Source organism: Salvia miltiorrhiza, chromosome 7 (genome assembly GCF_028751815.1).
Source record: "Salvia miltiorrhiza cultivar Shanhuang (shh) chromosome 7, IMPLAD_Smil_shh, whole genome shotgun sequence".
Classification (NCBI taxonomy): domain Eukaryota; kingdom Viridiplantae; phylum Streptophyta; class Magnoliopsida; order Lamiales; family Lamiaceae; genus Salvia; species Salvia miltiorrhiza.
In genome coordinates, this window is record NC_080393.1 from 58159091 (window position 1) to 58178337 (window position 19247).

Below are 19247 nucleotides of genomic sequence, written 5' to 3' on the forward strand. Positions count from 1 at the left end.
CTTTCCTAACAAACAACATGCCCATAGTGTAATTGCATATAGTATAATTGACATTATTATATAAATTTAACATTTAACTAAAAAAAAATATCAGATAGATATATATACACACGCACACGATTTATTATATTTATACAATCAAAGGCCCAATGTAAAATTTTAATGCATTATTTCAAATATATAATGATATTCATATACATCTTACAATTAAAAATAAATAAATAAATAACATTGTATTTTCTTGATTTGGATTCTGTATTGATCTCATTTGCATACAGTGCAATATATTCGACAGTTTTCAGCAATGTAAAGATGATCTTATTTATTTTCCTAACAAAAATAATAATAAACACAAAAATAAGATGATACTCTATACAATTCTTCTGAGATGAGATCCAATATCCCACAATTATATGTATGCTAGTATATTCAATTATTTTATCTTTTAATTTTAAAATATTTTTTTAGAAAAATTACTATTGAATCAATTATTTTATCTATTATTTTTAAAATATTTTTAGAAAAATTACTATTGAAAGTACCATGTTCATGTCACCAATATATACTGGGTACGGGCCTCAAAGCTAAGCTAGCAAATTACTATCACAGCCTTTCACCCAACTTAAGAAAATACATGAGTATTACTCCCTCCGTCCACGAAATGAGTATCCATTTGTGGACGACACGAGTTTTAAGAAATGCATGAAGTATAGTGTGAATAGTTTAAGGGTCCCACTTCTTGAGTGTATTAATTAAAAAGATGTGTGAGGTACACTTGCCAAAACGAAAAATGGGTACTCATTTCGTGGACGGACGAAAAAGAAAATATGAATACTCATTTCATAAACGGAGGGAGTACTATTTTTTAAGAAGTAAACAATATATCTTGAAGTTGGAACCTAGAATATTGGCATGATGCAAAGAATAGAAATATCCTCGCCTAAAAGAATTGTGAAACGTAAGCTTTGTAGTCAAACGTAAAAAATAACATACACGACAAACTAATAAAATGTGACACCACATCCATCATATTCAAGCTTTGTCGACAAATTAACAGTTGCATAATATGAAATACATATATTAGATATTTAGATCAAAAAGACATACACACGAAATAAGAGCAAATAACCATTTAAAAAAAGACAAAAATTAAAACTTTTATCTTGGAACAGATATTAGGAGATCTCTCCAGTTCTTCTCTAAAGATCATTCACAGATTCTGAAAAAACTAAAAGAAAATATATGAGAAAAAGTAACAAAAATGGGCCTTCTCTCCGTTGCCTCCAGCCTGCAGTTCGTGCTTTGGAAAAAATTGGTTGTCATTCTGCATCCACACAAACAAAGCAAAAAATTGAATCAAATACCCTCAATGCCATCGAAGCTAAGGAAACTCGCAGGATAAAAAATTAATTTAAATTCAGAAAATCAACTACTATACATATGCAAAGAAAATTTAATAATATAGTATACCAGTATTTTATTCTTTCCTCGAATCTGGTTGTTGCAGAAAAAATAAAGAAAGAAAAGAAAAATGCAAAGCTGCATATTTGAGCACGAATATAACCTTGTTCGCTATTTTATTTAACACGCCGCAAGTGTACGGGTGCAATTGTGTATAGTAGCAAGCAAGGTCGTATTCCACAGAGACTGAATTAATCAATTCCTATCCTAAATTATTCTACTCTATCTGGACAAACGAAAATAAGAGTTTTGTTTTTAAAACTAAATAAATAAATAACAGGAAACAAAATAAATCAAGCTGTGAAACAGAGAAACAGATAAGACAAGATTTCCCAAGGCAAAGGTTTCAACAGATTCTCCTAACTAACATGTTCAATTCAATTAATAAAACGATTCCTAAGACAATCTCTAAGCTAGTCCATACCCACTCCCGTGGCATACAAACCGTTGATTACATGCAAGGCTACCGTCCCCGGATCGCACTTCTAACATGCAACTCCTAAAAGCTCATAGGATTAACGCCCTCACAAATATCAATTCCCTTTAGAATTAAATATATGTGTTTTATGTTCTTAGTTCAGGTAATAATTATCATCTCCCGATCTCAAATTAAAACCTATGATTATGCTAAATTGGTGGCCAATCAATAAAGCAAACAATTAAAACAAGAACATAGAAAGGAATAACAATCCAATTACTTGAATCAAACAGTCAGAAATTCAAACTATGTTTACTCCCTAAACCCTGGGAAAAAAAGGATTCTAACCACACATAGACATACGAACTAAAATACAATTCTCAATAAAACAAATAAACATCCACAAGAAAAACCGTAGTAGAATTGAGAATCTTCAGTTCTTGCTCTCGCTCCGTTCTCCGTCACTCTCAGCTCTCAGGAAAAGTAAAATATGATAAAAGATGATAAAAGGTTTTTGAGAATAAGTTCTTGGGGAGTATTTATATGTCCTAGGTCTTGTAGCTCTCAAAAATACCCAAAATCACTAAAAAAACGAATTTTGGGCGGAAAAACGGCGACTCGCGCGGCCGCGTGACGAAACAGAACTCCTGACAGCTTTGCGCAGTGATTTTGTTTTGGCTCGTTCTCCCTCGTCCGAACCCCGATTTATGATCCGTTTGCGCTCACGAACTCCTATCGAGACGAACTACAACTTTTATTTCAGTCAATTCTTCCAAATTCTGCTTCATTATTTCTGAAAATTCATTCAAATACAAGCAAGTAACAAGTTCTTGACCATAAACGAATATAAGCTCAAATAGACCATCAAACACACAAAAACCTCATAACTAACCATCAAATATGACACACCAAGAGGTAAAAGTGCATGTTTATTACCGCCAGAAAAGAAAATAAAAAGAAAAAACTTATAGTATATATTTTTTTCCTCTTGAAATTCTAAAAAGAAGTAGTAATCCAATTTGCATCTAACCCTAAAAACGAAATCTACAAAACAGAAAATTCCAAAAAAAATCATGAATATAAATCCAACCTTTTTCTTAGTATTGCAATCCTCAAAAACAATCTGCAGCTCTTCATCCTTTCTTTGTTGAGTTATGAGCTGACTATTCGATTCCAACAAACCACAAAATCTGCAAATTAAAACCAAGATCAAAAATCAAAACACACGGTATAAATTATAGCTAAATCCCCAGAGTTTTAATAGAAAAATCAATAATTCTCACTACAAACACATGCTTGTTGGTGATAATAGACATAAACTATATACATCCTGCCATATACATGACTCAATTCGATCTATAAGACATAAACTATTGAATATAAGAAATCAAGCAAATTCATATCGACTAACACCTTGTTAATCCATACTACGTGCTACTAATGCAGGGAAAAGAAAAACATGCCAAAGAAAAATCAAACATATTTCACCGCTTAAACATGAACTCATATCTTCAATTCAAGGAAAAACATATCAATAACCAAAACTCAGCAAATCATGGAGTACCTCTGAAGAGTTAAGCCGCTGCTCCCAAGCTTTGAACACCGACTTCACACTTCTAGAAACAGCCTCATTCGACACAGATAACTTCGAAAACACAAATTTTCAGTTTCAGGCACCATAAAATGCTTATGTAAAATCCATACAGATTTAAAATAAATAAGAAGGAAAGCTGCTCAACAAATTCCAGATAGAAAATTCTAGATACCAATAATGTTGCTCATAATTCTTTGTTGAGTTATGAGCTGATTATTCGATTCCAACGAACCACAAAATCTGCAAATTCAAAGCAAGACAAAAAATAAAAACAAACGGTATAAATTACAGCTAAATCCCCCAAAGTTTTAGGGAAAAAAATCAATAATTCTCGGTAAAAACACGTATTGCTGGTGAAAACCATGCCAATAATGAAGAAACAAAGGGAGAAAACGGGAATCCATTTCACTGAAACCTTTGCATTTTAACTCTTCATCGTTTCTTCTCTTCCCCTTCTTCGATTTCTATTCAATATTACCTATATTTTGTTCTTCCTCAGATCTGGTTGCATCTCAGCGATAAATTCAAACAAATCTGAAATAACTTTGTGTGGGTAACATATAAAATCCAAAATATAGTAGGTATTGGCAGAAAAAATTGAACAGAAAAGAAAACTCACGGACCAGCCGGCTTCAGGCAGCAGCAATGGCGGCGTCAGATGGCGGCGGTCAGCGGCAGCTTCAGCCGGCGAGACTCGCCGGTCTTAGGCGACGGCGGCGGCAGTTATAGAAAGAAAAAAAACTGGGGGAGAGTTTAAGGCTCGCGTGTGTGCGCGTTTCTATGATTTTCACAAAAAAGAAAAATCCTAAACATATAAAAAAAATGCAAATGCAAATGCAGACGGCAAGGGTCCGGCCGTCTTCGAGTTGCTTGCTAGCAAAGATGAGTCGCTGCAATATTAGCCTTCACGTTATCTTGGTGTCGGAGGAGGGTGGGAGAGAAATTTTGAGAAAAAAAAGTCGAGAATTTCTTAGAGAGAGAATGAAGATAAGACGTAGAGAAATTTTGAAGCATTGTTGAGAAGAAAAAAAAAATGAAAGCATGAGAAAGAAATGAGGAGACTTAAATGATGTCTGACACCTTCTCTTTTTTTTTGCGTGAAAAAAGGGGAAGAAAGAGTGAATAAAGTGGTGTCAACAGCTGTAAACACTTTCCTCACTTTAGATTCACTGCGTTTTTTTGCCAAAACTCTCCTGGCTATAGATAATAAAATAGATATAGATTATCCAGCAGATAAATTTTTTTGAGATACCCATTAGATTATAGAAAGCTGCTCTTGGCGGGAAAAAAATTCAGCGAAAAACTGTGCATTAATAGAAGTATAGATTGTGTAATTGCCTGTAGTTAATGATTTATCGGTTGGGGCAGTTGTTTAAATGCTTGGTGAGTAGCCGATTGATTGTGGTTCAATTTCCACTAGAAGCGTTTTTGTCCCTTTTATTGTTTGACGTTGTTGGGAACTTAATGGAATATCCTAATCCTTATTTTGATGATACCAAAATCCATAGGCTTTGATTGTAATAGACTAGAACTGTTCGAACTCAAGTGTTAGAGTTGTTTTCTAGTTTAGTTTGTTGTTCTGAAGACTGAAGACTGAAGTACGTAGGACTGAAGACTGAAGTTGCCAACTGAAGAATCAGTTGAAGAATCAGTCATGAACTGATTACTTAATGCGTGCCACGTGGATTCAGCGGACTGATACTCAAGTCAAGTATCAGTTAAACATTCCTCCTCAGACTGAACCTCCAACGTTCAAAGAAAGTCACGTACTCCGAAAGTACAGCCGCATTAAATGCAGAGATCTCAGGATCATCCTTTCTCTGCAGAGGTCATTCCTATTTTGTGGCTACTTTATCAGAGACGTCGCATCTCCTGCTCTTCAACATAGCCGTTCTCACCAAACAAGGAACCTCGAAGATTGAAGCCTCAGCCCAAATTCAAAATGCTCTCCAACGGAAGAAATCTTGAAGACCTTCTCCGCCAACGGATCTATTCAAGACCTCTCTTATAAATAGCGCTCGAGGATCACTTCAATCTTCACCGATTCAACGACATAAGCTGAAACTCTGCCAAAATTGTTTCTCAGCCAAAAGCTTAACCTCTCCAAAGCTTGAATCGAGGAAGAGAATACCAGAGCCAAAAATCAGTCACTGCTGATTACATATATTCTCTTAGACCTTAGGCAAACCTTTGTTTACCCAGAAGCCTAGGTCAAAACTGTTGGATTTGTATACTGAAGGCAAGAATTAACATTTTATGCTTGTATACAATTATTCCTGTGTTCACTGTTTTTATCTCCTATCTGTTTGTGTTCATGATTGCATATGTATGTTCTCTATCTCTATATAAGTATATTATATGGTGTGTTGTAGATCACAGAAGACCATATAATTGGATTAACCTTAAGAGATATAATATGATCACAGCCGAGATGACTTTAGGACTAGTCATCGTTTTAGGCTGCGGTATAGATGGAAGTAGTTTGTCTTGACTACTTGTCTATACTGGTACGTCATAACGTATTGATAGGACCACAATGAGATGTATTCTTCTATCTGACTTAAGTGAAGAATCAAGATCTCGGTGACTTAATATAATCTTAATACTAATAAGATTTCAAATATATATGTTAATTCGTGTATCACTTTGATTTACTATGAGTGAGAGTTATATAGTAACTTGAGTACTCTGTATCTTGGGTGATAGCGGTTAATATATGATATTTGATTATCTGTATTAGTACTCGTATCCGATATAGGATAATGACATCCCCTTAAGGAGCTCAATAATGTTTATTGCGCTAAACCCTGCAGGTTGATTAAGTTCAGGCGCAATAATAAGGTTTGAGTGGTACTGCTTAAGGATTACAAAGAGATTAATTAATTTAAGCTGTCAGAGCTCTAATTAATTAATGGATGTCGGATATTTTAAATACGGGGATTTAATAAGTCTAAATACAAGCCCCGACTCATCACCGGCAATAAAGGGGTAAGTCAATATTGGTTCTCTAGTGGAATGAACTAATATTTATAAATTAATTATGGTCTGGGCTGACCATAGATAATTAGTTTATTTGAGGCCCATCTTTATTCCTTGTATTTGGTCCCTGGACTGGCCCAAAGTCTCCTAGCCCAGAAAGAGCTGGAAATCGTCCCTCACCCTAAACCTGCGCCCCATCTCTGTATTTTATTATTTAAATACAGCTGTCAGCTCTCAGGAAATTGTAACACCCCGCCCAATTATATTAAGTTTAGAATTTATTTTCGAACTTAGAAGTAAGATGATTCACGCCGGATATAAAGAAAATGAATTTATTTTTAATTCCAACAAAAATGATTTACAAAAACATTTGTAAATGTAGTTATTGAATTTATATGCATTGCATATTTATTTAATTTAGCATTCAAAGCATTTTCACGAGCTTTTATTTAAGCAAACACTGAAGAATTATTACAGTTTTCATAGTACAACCCTGAAGACTTTTTATTTTATTATTTTATTCCTCCCACTACTCCCACCTATTTCCACTCACACCTTACTTTTGTCTTCCACCCACCCACCTATTTCCACTCACACTCTTTATTTTCCACCCACGAACACTTTCCCTGCAACTTTAATTCATTCACACCCACCTACACCCACTCTTTCCACCCACTTTACACTCACTCTTTCCACCCACAAAGCCATATCCTATGCTCACTCTTGTCCGCAAAGCCATATCCTATGCTCAAATCAATTTATTCCCACCTTATTTCACAAAATCTTTCACAATCTCTTTCTCGCAAGGAAGAAATTCAATGCACATCTCTATCTCCAGAAGTTCAACAACATCAGATTCACTAACCATTCGTTCCTACACAGAACACTATAAGGTTTATCTCAACTTTATTTTACTTTTCATTCAAGCACATCTCTTCTTGTTTCACAGAGCACTAACCAAACACACTCAATCAAATGGGAGCAACTCATTCACTCATGTGTGTATATATATTCGTGTGCATAGAATGAATAAGAGAATTCATCTAATATTCTATATTTTCAAACAAAGCCATGAATCTAGATAATCAAAAGCAAAGAAAAATCAAATCTTGCTCCCTGTTTTGAATACAACAAATTGGAGAAATCTTGGTTTCATGTTGCGCGTGTCCTGTTTTAGTCCGAGTGGGTTGTCGGGCCAGCAGACGGCGGCGATAGTGGCAGCTGATTGGCTGCTGCTATCGACCGGAGTTGAGCAGAGGGATGAGAGAACGGCGGCAGTGGCCTGGTAGCTATACTGTCGCCGGAAAACTGAGTGGTATAGACAGGAAAGGGTGGCGTCTGATTTTGGGAACCTAGGGCAGTTGCAGGGGGGCAGCAGCGCCTTGACGTTGCGAAGGGTAGAAGGAGATGAGAGAGAGTGAAGGGAGAGCCGAGGAAGCAGGCGGCGCTCCTCGCCGGGAACGAGGGAGTGTCGGTGATGGTGGCTTGTGTTGTCGCCGGACTGATTCAGAGATAGAGAGGGAGGAGCGGTGGCGGCTGTGGCTGCTATCGCCGGAGGTAGAACCGCGGTGGTGGATTTCTAGCGGAACCGAAGTAAAGGAGAGAGGAAGATGATGTGGTGAGTCGACGGGCGGCGACCAGTCGCCGGAGGAGGAGCCACGGCGGCGGAAATTCGAGGGAGCAGAGAGAGAGGCGAGTTTGGCGTGAAGAGGGAGAGAGTGAGATATGTTATGCGTGTGTGTGATGGAGCGGCGTGAGTTTGAGGAAGAAGAAATGTAGGTTTGTGTTGTTGGGCTTGAAAGTTGGGTTTGGGTGATGGGTTCTCATTTGGGCCGATTTATTTCTTTATTTTGGGCCGGATTATTTACTTATATGGGCCGAGACAGTTGGGCCATTTTTATTTAATTTGTTGGGCTGCAGTTGTTATTTAAATCATGGGCTGGGTTTATTTAAAGTATTCGGGCCTTTGTTTATTTATTTTTGTGGGCTGCGAATTTTTAAGAAGTTGGCCTTTACATTTAATTATTTTGGGTAGCCCATAATTTAATTAATTAGACTTAATTAGTTTGATTAATTATTTTAAAGAAGATTTGCATAATAATACTATATTATTATTATGTACATATTTTAAGTGATTACTTATTATATGCTAAGCATGACATGCATTTGCATATGCATTTTTGCAAATAAAAGTACTCATGATTTAAATTGGTTTTCATTATAATTCCAATTATTAAAGAAAGTCGAGTAAGAATATTGTTGGTGTTCTTAACTCAAGAGAAATGTTTTCAATTATTTATTCATTAAATTTTGAAAACCCGGCTAAGTGAATCATAGAATATTAAGCACTACACCATGACTTAAGATTAGATTCAAGGAGACCTATTGAGAATAGATTTCTTGTAGGCTTTGAGCATCAGAAGGATTAGCACTGCTATTCCGAATCAGAGATAAGGTTAAACGACAGGCTTTGCCTATACAGGTGGGCTTACTTTCCAAATGTACAAAGTATGATTGAGTTATTAAGCTCTAAATGTTTCAATGAAATGCAAATTGTTTATTTAATGTAATGAAAACTGTTTATCCAATAAAATATTTTGTGCACTCTGCTCTGTTTAAGGCTCGCATAAGTTAATCGATCGAGGTTCTCTTATGACCTAACACGTTGTTTGAGAATTGTGTACACCTATTAGCTGACTCGGTGGGTTGATCTCCATTCGGGCACTAATCATGTATGAGGCGTTATAAGGGTGCTCGACGGGATGTGTTCCGGAGCATTGGGTCCCAAATGGGAACTTGACTGGGTTACGCCCTCAGATCAAGTAAAGCGGGAGATATGGATCCGTCGGTGGCTAAAAGGTCCGGGATCACAGCGAGTAACGGAAAGGGAGTGTGACATGTGCGCACAAATGAAAAATGTTTTAACATGCTTAGAAGTTATTTCATTTTAAAACCTTCTAAGTCATGTCAAGTATAATTGGATAAACTGCTCTTACGAAAATATGAAATGTTTATGAAAATGCATGCCCACTAAGTACATTAGTACTTAGCCCAAAAATACTTTCAAATGTTTTCAGGTTGGCTGGCTGGTGCTGACGGGACGGAGCTGAGGCTAGAGTTAAAATTCATATGTTAGACTTCCGCTGTAGCAATTACTCTTATACATCTTTTGTTTTCTCAACTTAAGATGACTTCATGTCGAGCTTAAATTTGAAATTTTAGTTTTATGCTAATGAATGTTGGTTGTCAGAAACATGAAACAAAACTTGTGATCCAAAGGGGCATAGCCCGACTTTCTATCCTATTTCGGATTTTTACAAGGTTGTTCCTTGTTTATTTCTATGAATTAGTTGCACCTCGATTATATTTATTCATTCAAGAATTGGGGTGTGACAGAAATACACACTGATAAAATTAGGGTTTTGAGAGAGCTGTGAGAGACGCAGAAACGTGTGGGAGTTTTCTGGCTTGGGACTTTCATAGTTCGTTGTCCATCCAACGGTGAAAGCTGAGTGGGATACAGTTCAGAATATCAGAACTGGAGTCATTTGATTCGATCATCAACAGCCTCTGCATACACTTTTCAAGTAAGTATTCCTAACACCTATGTGCAGCTGTTAAATTCATAGGAGCATGTTAGGGATTAATCGTTGTATGATGAATTAATAATAATCCAAGAAACGATCATCGGGCATTAGAGTATTAGTTCAATTTAATATTCCTTCAAAAACTAAATCTAAAGAACTTGTTCTTTGAAGTTAGTTGGCATGATTTCAAACCTCCTTTCGACCGATAGAATCGAGTGTTTGAGTTGAAAAGGAGTTCAGGAAGGTACTCTGACTCCGTGAGATCCTAGTGCCAGTTCGTGCTAGGAGTGAGAAATCCAACCAGGTGTGTTGGTACTGAAGATTGGATCTTCAGTTGTTTCGGTTGTGTGCACCCGGCAAGCACACAGATAGGTTTGCAGTGCACCCGTAAGCACTTGCAGAGTGAAGTTGTTGGTCTGGTTGAGGAAGCTATCGTTTGAGCTTCGCACAAATAAAATATCATGTGCCCACAACTAGACTAGCTAGTGGTAAGTCCAGAGTCGAATCCACAGGGAACTGAGTAGTAACTCCTCCTGCAAGGGTGTCACTAAAAAGGGTTTGTATTCTGAAGGGTTCTGACCACAACGTGCTTATGAGCATAACAGCGTTTCCAACTAAACTGAAATAACAAAGGTAAATGAATCAAATAACAAAACAATCCTTACTTGGGTTTGAATAACTAAACATGAACTAGGCACTCGATCATTGGTGCAAGGATAAATTACTATACTCGCATACCAGTGGTTATAGGCATAAGAATTGTTGCGCCCCTATTGTCACTCGTCACGCACGCAAAAACCCATTGCCCAATCTATCCTTTCAGTTTATGATCCCTTAGAAGGTTCAGTTAATGGAAATCAACTACCCCGGGCAACATCCACGCTCTCTGCGATGGCCTATCGCTAGTTGTGCTTTGCCCAGAATGCTTTAAGATTTAGATAGACCCACTTGACTCTTACGCAGATATTTCACCGCAGTCACGGCTCCAACACTCGTTGTACTATTTTGGAGGTCGATGGTGTCTCGCCTTTGCCCAAAGTTTACTTGTGGCCAAAACTCCCTAGTTAACTAGTGATCAATTAATTAACCAAGTTGTTACAACCTTATTGGAATCAAACCTAGTGTATCGGGAATATGCTCGTACAATTATTATGTCCAAATTAGACCTCTCGAGTTAAGTGTTCATGCTTAGATCATCTTGCCCAAATCAGAATATAAAACTAGTGATGTGTGTATTTTAGCTACCTAGTTTAGTGAGCGTTTCGCTGTGGTTTCATGTGATATTACATGGTTTGCTATATTTTGGCGCAGGAATGAGAAGAATTGGAGAAGGAGCTGCTAATTGGAAGAAATTGGAGAAAGACGAGCTGGCGATGAGTTTTGACGTGAAGATGGAAGAAAGTAGAGATTGGGCTTTTAATTACTTGTTATATTTTTATAAAGCTCAAAACTCTTAATTTTATTTTATTTTGGATATTAATTAAGTTAAGGGCCGAAGCCCGTGTAGATATGATAGGCGGTAGCTTAAGGGAATTTTAATTCCCTAATTTTGTTTCCATAAGGGCCGCATATAGTATTTTATGAGATTAGGACTCTTATGAGATTAGGACTCTTATTTTATTAGCATTAGACCTAGCCGCATGTGTGGACTAAGGATTATGAGGTTTGACTTTTGATTAGTTTTTACACATACTCTTATTTTTGCTTCCAGTGTTCGGACGATTTTCTGTGAATTTTTCCATGCATGCATAGTTTTTTTAGTAAGGTTAATTCTCTCTTTTGCAACAATTTTGAGACTACAGCCGCAATATTTGATTCAATTTTAGGAGTTGACTTTTACTTTTTCATGCAAATTACTTCTATGCAATTTCTCTTTACGTTTTAGTATTTGATTCCATAAGTTTTCCTTAGCTTTAGTTCGTGTTCCTTTAATTATTGCTTGCGGCTGGATTGGAATCGAAGGAGGCAGCCGAGTATTGGGTTAATTCAAGTTTGATTTATTTCTTGCAATTTATTTCTCAGCTTTATTCGCATATTTCAGTATGTTTATTTTTATTTATTTGATTATTTTTATTTTAAGCATGAGTAGCTAAATCTTTAATTCGACGAGAATAATGAAACTCTAATTTAATGATCTGTGAGACCTAATTGGTTTAAAATTGATTCCTATTGATTCCGATTAATTCCTAGGTTCCAAGATAATTCTGATTTTATTTAAGCCTGATCAACTTAAGTTTAATTGGATTACAGTCAATTAGTTCCTGCCAATCCGTAATTGTTGGAATTGGACTAATTAGTGATACAACTACCGTGTTCGTAGGGGGAATAAATTGGTATATTAATTATTACTAGCGTCTCTAGGATAATTGGTATAAATTGGGTTCCTTCATCTTAATGCTATTAGAATATTAAATCTAGGTCTGGCGTTTCCAGCTAGGTTATATTTTAATAAGGGAAATAAGCAGGTCTGGCGTCTCCAGCTGTTTATCGACACAGTAAGTAGGAATTGGGGTACGTCTGTTGCGTTTCACGGTATCCTATAACTGGTTGGTTGATAGGGATTGATTAATTATTGCGTCGAGGATCAGAGTTGAATTAGAGTGGATTTATTTGAGTCGAATTACCCTTTTCATATATTTACTTCAAGCGTATTTTATTTGATTAATTTTGTTTCCTTAGTTTAATTAATATTTTATCCCAAGTTAAGGCGTGGTGGCATCACCAAAAATTATAGATTTTAGGGAATTGAATGATTTTACCTGCTCTCTGTGGGATCGACCCTGCTTATCATCATACTAATTTGTTTTGATAATTCTGCAGGAATTATTTGGTGGTTGGCGACGTCCACCAAATTGGCGCCGTTGCCGGGGAGCGGTGTTAATTAATTCTTTTCCCTTTGTCTATTTTTCTTTTTTTATTTTCTTTGTTTATGAGCAGATCGTCCAAGCCAAACCTCCTCTTCGATAGTGAATTTGAGAAGACCGCGAAGAAGCTAAGGAAGGAGGCGAAGGCGAGGAAGCTACTGGATCTGCTGGATTCGCAGGTTGACCTTCCCATTCGACCAGAACAGTTCATCGAGGAGAAGCCCGGTGCTGTAGCTGCTGACGAGGTTCTGTTTGCCCAAACAGACCACGACTCAGAGACAGAATCAGACTTTGAAGAAGAAACCGACTCAATCTCGGTTGCAAGTACTGAAAGTGATATGGCGGACGATCCCAGACTGTGCGATCTCTCCAGCCACGAAGCTGATGACCCCCCAACTCCGATTCGGATGCCGGCAGCTGCTACCGGTATTGAGATTAAGCTTGGACTGCTTAATGTTCTCCCGAAGTACTATGGCAAGAAGGGAGAAGATCCGTACAATTTCTTGAGCGAATTCATAAAAATTTGCAAGGTCCAGAAACGCCCAACTGGAGTTACAGAGGAGCACTTTAGATTGGCGGCTTTTCCCTTCACTATGACAGCAGAGGCGAACTCTTGGTTCGCGAGTCTTCCAGCTTATTCTATCACTACATGGGCGGAGATGAAAAAGCTATTCCTGGAGCACTTTTTCCCTCCCACCAAGACGAATGCGCTAAAGAAGGAAATCAGTGGAGCGAAGCAGGAGTATGATGAGTCATTAAGCGCTTATTGGACCAGGTTCAGGAGATTGGTGGACAGCTGCCCAAACCAAAAGTTTTCTGAGGGCGACTTGTTGCAATATTTCTACTTAGGGATGACCGTTGACACTAAGAATTTGGTGAATTCATCTAGTGGAGGCGGATTTTCTCAGAACACTGTGAGTGAAGCTAAGAGGTTGATTCAGCACTTGGTGGAAGCGACAAGAGAATATGAGGAGCCACGTATGCAATTGTTCAAGAAAGCTGCTCAAGCAAGTTCCTCTCACTTTGAGGATAAGTTTGAAGAAAGGATGGGAAGGATAGAGAACATGTTGAGCACTGTGGTGGAAAAAGTGGCAAGTTCTGGACAACCTATGGAGAAATCATGTGGAGCGTGTGGAAGTATTGGCCACACGAGTTTGCAATGCACCGGGGGTGAGGAAGAATATCAAGCACAAGCGAATTCTTCTCACAATTTTTACAGCTGTGACGCGCCACTGCCCCATTTGCCCAAATGGGATCCCTACTCAAACAACCACAATGCACCATGGAGAAATCATCCCAACTTTCGATGGAGTGATCCCGACCAGAAGCAACCACAATTGATGCAGCAGCCGCAGCTGCAGAACTACCGTCCGCCGCATCAGAGAATGGGAAACCCAATCCCACCGCCTCCTCAACCCGTTCCGGAAAAGCAAGGCAAATCTCTTGAGGAGATGATGGCGGAATTAATTGGCAACCAACAGTTTTTGCAAGGCAATGTGCTGCAGCTTCAACAGTCTCATGCAGAGCAAAAAGTGCAGATAGAAGGGTTGGCTCGTCAAGTGTCTCAGCTCGCAACGTCCGTGAATCAACTCAAGGGCCATCAAGGCAAATTGCCATCGCAAGTCCAAGTGAATCCTCAAGAAAGTGTGAACTTGATCACCTTGAGAAGTGTCAAAGAATTGGATGAACCACCAATCAAGAAAATGGAAAAAGTTCTAGAAGGCGAATCTGGCGAGAGCAACTGTTTGCCTAAACAGAACGATTCTGAAGAACCAGTGCTCACTGGAGGTCAATCTGGAAATACGTCTCGTTTGCCCAAACAGGACGGAGAGTCCGAAGCTGTGCGGAAAGGAAGGGAGGCAGAACGAGAAAGTGTTGAAGATGATTCGACCAAGGAGGAACCAATACTGAGCCTTTGCGATCCTAAGTTTGTGCCACCAGTACCTTTCCCAAGAAGGTTAGCAAGGAAGAAGCCTGAGGAAGAGATCAATGACTTCATGAAGATATTCGAGAAGTTGGAGATTAATCTTTCATTCCTCCAAGCACTCAAACTCCCTCATCTGAGCAAGTTTTTGAAGGACTTTATCGCTGGAAAGTCTAAGAAATCTGGAAAAATTGTGATGGGCGAAAACGTGTCAGCAGTTATACGAAAAGAGTTGCCACCTAAATGCAAGGATCCAGGTATGTTTTCTCTGCCATGTTTCATAGGTGACACCAAGATTGAACATGCTATGTGTGATTTAGGAGCTTCTATTAATGTCATGCCTTTAGCTGTTTATAATAGTTTAAATGGTGTGAAGTTGGTAGATACTAAAGTTGTGATTCAGTTAGCCGATGGATCATGTGTGCACCCTGAAGGTTTGCTTGAAAATGTCCTTGTGAAAGTGAATAATTTTGTTTATCCTGCTGATTTCTATGTGGTGAAAATGAGTGGTATGCAGTCGAAGGAGTCAGCTGGTGTTCTGTTAGGTCGTCCTTTCTTAAGGACCACTAGGGCAATCATTGATGTTTATAGTGGTACTATTTGTTTGGATTATCATGGAGAAAAGTTTACTTTCAACATTGATGATACCATGAAAAGTCCCCATGCTATTAAAACTGTTTGTGCCACTAATGTTACTGACCCTTTTGTCCAAGAACATCTTGAGACTAAATCTGTGCAGGACAAATTTCTTCATGTTGACCCGAAACTCGCAGGTTCTGGACATACGGACTGTTTGCCCAAACGGAAGCCATGCGACAGAAGTCTGCATTTTGATGTGGAACCACCCGACTTAAAAGATAAGTGTGTGGAGGAGCTTCGTCTTGAAGCTTATGACACCGCGATGTGGTATAAGGATCGCACCAAGATGTGGCACGACAAGAACTTGCGAGGAAAGACATTTGAAGTCGGCCAAAGAGTGTTGTTGTTCCAGTCAAAGCTGCGATTGATGCCCGGGAAATTGAAGACGAAGTGGATTGGCCCCTTCGTTATACAGTCTGTTTGCCCAAACGGGGCATTTGAAATTCGCAGTTTGGATACGGCGAAGACGTTTACCGTCAATGGCCATCGATTGAAGCCGTATTATGATACATCACCCGTGGCAGAAGGGGAAGAAATTTCACTCCTACCTCTGAAGGTTTCGTGAGCAAAGTTGGAAGTCGAGCCGACGACGTTAAAAAATGGCGCTTATCGGGAGGCAACCCGACTTTCTTTCCCTTTTTAATTTTCCGTTTTGTTCTTTCCTTTCTTTAATTCTCGTTTTAGTTTAGTTTTCTTTTCAGTTCTTAGTCTTCTTTAATTAGTTTTAAAGCTTCGTTTTATTTCAATTTAAAAAAAAAAAGAATGAGAGAGGCTCGAATTTTTGAGGTTGAGTGGTAAAAATTTGGCTAAGTGTTGAAAGCTTTCTTCTATTTCAGCAGTTGGCGAGGATGGACGGGCACGTAGCAGCATTGCAGGAGAGCATAGCCAACCTGAGCGCCACGATCAGACATGAGCTGCGGCGGCAGCGCGCGCGGTGATTCCCTTCATTTTTTCCTTTTATTTTTGTTGTTCTTGTGTTAGCTTTTCTGTTTTGAGTGTTGTTCTGTGTTTTTCGTTGCCCTTTGCTTATACTTTATTTTGTTTGCTTGAGGGCAAGCAAAATCTAAGTGTGAGGGGGGCGACTTTGAGTCTTTGTTTCGTTGAGTCAGTTTATGTTGAGTTTTGTGAGTCTTCTGACCAAGTAATTGATAAGTTCAGTTGTCGGAGCATGCTGTTAGATTTGAATATGTGTGATAACTTGATCTTTCTCTACTTAAGAATTGAGAACTTGTGATTGACAGTGTGTGTTTTTATTAAATGATGTCTGGAATGACAAAATAAGGGCGATGAGTGAATCTAAACTACACATAAGTGAGGTATTGAGCCTAATAGAGTAGAGCACTCTCTACTATTCTTGGTTTTGAGAGATTTAATTATCCATGAAGTCGTGATATTAAGTGTGTCATATGTGGTGAATGATAAGAGGCACTAGGGTAGCCATTTGGCCTGCTTTTGAATTCCTACCCATACACTAACCCCTAGTGAGCCATGTTTGAGCCTTGCCGTGATTGTTCATATTAGTCACTATATATATATAGCCAAGGCCTGTTTTTCATGTCAACTTTCTCTTTGGCCCTATTGTGCATGTTAGAATTGAATTACATCCTAATTGAATTCTTGAGGAAGATGCATAAGGATGCTTGTTTGCCCAAACAGAACCCGAGCTAAAACTAAATTCTGAACCTAGACAGATGGTCTGTTTGGCCGAACAGAGGAGGATGTTGACAGTTAGGCAGATTGTTTTTGATGTACTCTTTGCATGATTGTGTTGTTTTAATGAAGTGGTGCAGAAAAAGAAGAAAAAGAAAAAAAAGAAAAAAAGAAGAGAAAAACATAAAAAGAAAAAAAAAAGAGAAAATAAAGGTTGCACCAAGGTTGAATTAGTATATGCATTGAGTTGTTTGATGATTGTTGCCCATAGTTTAGTTGGAAGTTTCTCTTCATATGTTTAGAATTCTCTGGGTGTGATTTGATTCGAGCATGCACGATATTTGATCTTCAATGTTTGAGCTTAGGACCACTAGGATCTTGCCTACATCATTGATAGTCCTTAGCCCCATTACAACCAAAGAAGAAAGACCTCTTTGAGCCATAATGTGACTGCGAAATATCATGACTAATTGGAGTTTCTTTTTGTGTGAGAATTGCCTTATCTTATGGAGAGATTGAATGAGCGTGAGAGTTGCACTCATTGTTGCCCCATTTGGACTAGATTGATAATGAAAACACACTTTGGAGGTTCATGTTCTTAGTTCGAGAGTTGGGAAGTGATGGTGAATTGCATGATTCGATTTGATAGACTGTTGCATTTCTGGTGCTTTGATGTTGCTTGGCTAGTCGTTTGGTTTGTCGTGTCTTGTCTCGTTTCCCTTTTTACTTTCCTGTTCTTGCGTGTGTTTGTTGTGTCTGTTTTCCGTTCTTTCGTTTCTAGAGTCTTCGTGTCTAGGAAGGGAGTTGCTTCTCGGGGCTGAATTTCACCATTAATTCTTCTCTTATTTCATACTTGAGGACAAGTATGATCTAAGTGTGTGGGGATTTGATGTGTGTATTTTAGCTACCTAGTTTAGTGAGCGTTTCGCTGTGGTTTCATGTGATATTACATGGTTTGCTATATTTTGGCGCAGGAATGAGAAGAATTGGAGAAGGAGCTGCTAATTGGAAGAAATTGGAGAAAGACGAGCTGGCGATGAGTTTTGACGTGAAGATGGAAGAAAGTAGAGATTGGACTTTTAATTACTTGTTATATTTTTATAAAGCTCAAAACTCTTAATTTTATTTTATTTTGGATATTAATTAAGTTAAGGGCCGAAGCCCGTGTAGATATGATAGGCGGTAGCTTAAGGGAATTTTAATTCCCTAATTTTGTTTCCATAAGGGCCGCATATAGTATTTTATGAGATTAGGACTCTTATGAGATTAGGACTCTTATTTTATTAGCATTAGACCTAGCCGCATGTGTGGACTAAGGATTATGAGGTTTGACTTTTGATTAGTTTTTACACATACTTTTATTTTTGCTTCCAGTGTTCGGACGATTTTCTGTGAATTTTTCCATGCATGCATAGTTTTTTTAGTAAGGTTAATTCTCTCTTTTGCAACAATTTTGAGACTACAGCCGCAATAGTTGATTCAATTTTAGGAGTTGACTTTTACTTTTTCATGCAAATTACTTCTATGCAATTTCTCTTTACGTTTTAGTATTTGATTCCATAAGTTTTCCTTAGCTTTAGTTCGTGTTCCTTTAATTATTGCTTGCGGCTGGATTGGAATCGAAGGAGGCAGCCGAGTATTGGGTTAATTCAAGTTTGATTTATTTCTTGCAATTTATTTCTCAGCTTTATTCGCATATTTCAGTATGTTTATTTTTATTTATTTGATTATTTTTATTTTAAGCATGAGTAGCTAAATCTTTAATTCGGCGAGAATAATGAAACTCTAATTTAATGATCTGTGAGACCTAATTGGTTTAAAATTGATTCCTATTGATTCCGATTAATTCCTAGGTTCCAAGATAATTCTGATTTTATTTAAGCCTGATCAACTTAAGTTTAATTGGATTACAGTCAATTAGTTTCTGCCAATCCGTAATTGTTGGAATTGGACTAATTAGTGATACAACTACCGTGTTCGTAGGGGGAATAAATTGGTATATTAATTATTACTAGCGTCTCTAGGATAATTGGTATAAATTGGGTTCCTTCATCTTAATGCTATTAGAATATTAAATCTAGGTCTGGCGTTTCCAGCTAGGTTATATTTTAATAAGGGAAATAAGCAGGTC

General features: G+C 37.9%; 1 long non-coding RNA gene across 1 annotated transcript; it reads right to left on the reverse strand.

Annotated features, from left to right (window-relative positions):
- Nucleotides 1-1307: 1307 nt before the first annotated feature.
- Nucleotides 1308-4127, reverse strand: LOC130995136 (uncharacterized). The gene is made up of 4 exons (XR_009092064.1): nucleotides 4097-4127; nucleotides 3646-4007; nucleotides 3444-3524; nucleotides 1308-1324 (listed from the first exon to the last, which is right to left on the reverse strand). It is a non-coding gene; the product is annotated as an uncharacterized LOC130995136 (long non-coding RNA).
- Nucleotides 4128-19247: the final 15120 nt, after the last annotated feature.